General features: G+C 34.6%; 1 non-coding gene across 1 annotated transcript; it reads right to left on the bottom strand.

The window, feature by feature from the left end:
• Positions 1 to 2,565: 2,565 nt before the first annotated feature.
• Positions 2,566 to 2,637, bottom strand: Trnad-guc. The gene has a single exon. It is a non-coding gene; the product is annotated as a tRNA-Asp (tRNA).
• Between the last annotated feature and the right edge of the window lie 425 nt (positions 2,638 to 3,062).

Consider the following 3,062-nt stretch of genomic DNA (forward strand, 5'->3'; position numbering starts at 1 on the left):
TCGGTTCAAACGGATAAAACGACTTCTGAGTGGTTACTTTTTTAATTGAATAAATTTCAAGGTGTATGAAGGAAAATTAGTTTATTTCTACTTATGCAGCAGCTAGCTTAAATTGGTGCCGAAAGCCTCATTTGAGATAAACCAAAAGCTTACACTTTTGGTAGATAATCAGCGTTGCCATTTTAGCCGTTTTCCAGCTAGATTTAGCCGGTTTTGATAGCAACTAGCCGGAGAAAATTCGATCTAGCCGGCAGCCGATTTGTTAGCCGGTTTGTAAAAAACAGTTAGCCGTTTTTAGCCGATTTTACTATTTGCCTAATTTTCAGGTGCAAAAAGTAAACAAGTTGTTCGAAAGCAATAATGCAGACCCAATGAAGATTTTTAATGAACTCAATGTTTTACTTTCGCATCTATGCTCCCCAGTGGTTATTAGCGCGGACACATTTGATCCTATATGCTCCCCGTTGGAACCATACCTTGCTCCATTTCCTCAGTTTTATCACAGTTTTGAAGAGTATCTAAAAACAAAAGCACAAACGCTTTTGACCACGAAGCCGAGAAAATAATTCGAGAAAATGGTCGCTATTTTATTATCACTTTAATAAAGAAATTACGCCAACGCCTCCATACAAATATTACCACACTAAAAAAAAAGCCGACGAAATAACATCCTTAGAGATGCAATGGCAACGGTTAACGTTACATACCTGGAGTAATTTAGACTCAACTGTAAAATTGTGGGCCGAAGTTTATCAATTTCGAAATGCCCTAGGAGAAAACCCTTTTGCTGACCTTTGCAACCTAGTTTTTAGTTTTCTTGTTTTGCCTATAAGTAATGCAGAAGTAGAGCGAATATTTAGTGCAATGAATATAATAAAAACTAAGCAAAGAAATCCAATGTGCGTTAAAACGTTAAACGCTATTTTATATATAAGATACGGTTTAAAACGTGAAGAAAAATGCTGCCATAATTTTACTGTAGATGACGATCTCTTAAAATTAATGAATTCAGGTGATATATAAAATAGTGATTCATTTGATGATGAGGAATATACACTCGATATAAATTAATGGTGTTAACTAGTCTTTCGTTTCTTGCGATTTATTTAAATAAAGCATGTGGATTTTCACTAAAACATTTTAGCCGTTTTTTGCCAGAGTCTATGTGAAATTTAACTAAAACATTTTAGCCGTTTTTAGCCGCTTTTTTTTGCCAATCTAGCCGGTCGGCCCAAAAAGTTCTGGCAACACTGTAGATAATATGTATAATCTTTGCAAATAGTATATTAGTTGTAAAATCATCTGACTGTGCGCCAGTGTTGCCAACTTTTGAATTTCAAAAAGCACCAGACCTTGGAACAATCATGGTTTGCATTTTAGTGCATTTAAATTTGTAGATTCTTGTAAATTCAGAAATTTTAGTGCAGAAAAAAGCACTAAAAAGGGCACTGGGCACTAAACCATTTTTTTTGGCGTTCTAATTTTCAAAAAGCACTAAATCTAGTGCTTAAAGCACCAAGTTGGCAACTATGCTGTGGGCAATTAACTATTTCAGCATGAAAGGTCATCTGTAAAAAAACATTACTGACTTTGCATTGCTTTAAGCCAAATGCATTTTAAAGTAGTTGAAATGAAATTAAGAGTCGGATAATTGATTGATGCCTAGGACATCGCCATGTTAAAGTCAACAGTTCGTTCCACGGCAGATAGTCAGATCTTCAAGTAGTTGTGGTGGGTAAAAGGTATGAGGTGCCATATTGGGGATAAAAAGGTGCCAAATAATTCTTTTTAGTAGAAAGAAAATTGTTTTTTTCCTTCCCCTTTAGCAATAAAATAAGATCCACGTTCCTAAAATATTGGTATAATTCATACCGAAATTAAATAAGTAAGTTAAAGTTAAAAAACCAGAAATTTTTAGTTGAAAAAGTAGTACTCGCGAAAGATTTCACAAAATTGTATTGAATTATTACAATTTTTCAAAAGTGTCATTCTACAGTTTGTGCCATACTGAAAAATTGAGTGCCATTTGAAGTGAAAAAGGGCAAAAAATGGCACGCTTGAGCCAAGTGGCAGGCCTGATACCGATATTCTAAATTCACAGTATACAATATTGTAATATATATCCACTAAAATAATATCGATATATTAATATCGGAAATTCCGAAGACGAAAAAATTGTTTGTATTTGTAATTAAAATGCAAATAAGCATAAATTCAAATAACGAAGTCACTTGAAGGATTATGCTGAAAATTGCAACCAGAGTCAGCAACTTGAGGGCTTACCCCATAAGCAAGTCCAGTACTTTTAAAGTACCGTTTCATATATAAAAACCCCCACAAAAAGTGCGTGAATATACATATATGGGGCAAAGAGTGGTTATTCTTCAGAAAATATTACAGTCTAATTACTGGGAACTGGTAAACGGCATCGTGATTTTGCATTTTGTAGTGCCAGAAATATCGCACACAAGCCATACACATTTCAGTTTAAATGAAAACACAACAAAAATAAAATAAAAATAATAAATAAATAAAAAATAATTTCTTAAAAAAAACGCTTGAGAACTCCCCGACGGGGAATTGAACCCCGGTCTCCCGCGTGACAGGCGGGGATACTAACCACTATACTATCGAGGACGTTGAGTTTAACGTGGCAAAAGTATAATATCACACATTTACATCTGCAATGAACAACGATCGTACATAAGCAAATGACAAAGATGTAAGAATGAAAAGAGAACAACGAAATATAAAAAGGGAGGAAGATCAAAATAGAATCGGTAGGTAGGTAGATACATATGAGCATATGAACAATAACAACTAAGTAAGCGAGAGTCACACTTGGTGATAGTGAAGCAAACAAATATATGTACATATATACTATATGTACACACAAACCCGGCAGGAAATGGGACTAGTTTGTACCTAACTATTAACTAACTAGAAGTCCCCTAGTGGTAACTATTTACTAACTATTTCCTTTGGCCGTAACTAACTACTTTTGAAGGGTGATGGCCGCAAAATAGTGAGCACTGATTTTGCTCTGCATTAGATGTCAATTA

Source organism: Rhagoletis pomonella, unplaced genomic scaffold, assembly GCF_013731165.1.
Source record: "Rhagoletis pomonella isolate Grant_MI unplaced genomic scaffold, Rhpom_1.0 Rhpom_scaffold_00008, whole genome shotgun sequence".
In the NCBI taxonomy this organism is placed as follows: Eukaryota; Metazoa; Arthropoda; class Insecta; order Diptera; family Tephritidae; genus Rhagoletis; species Rhagoletis pomonella.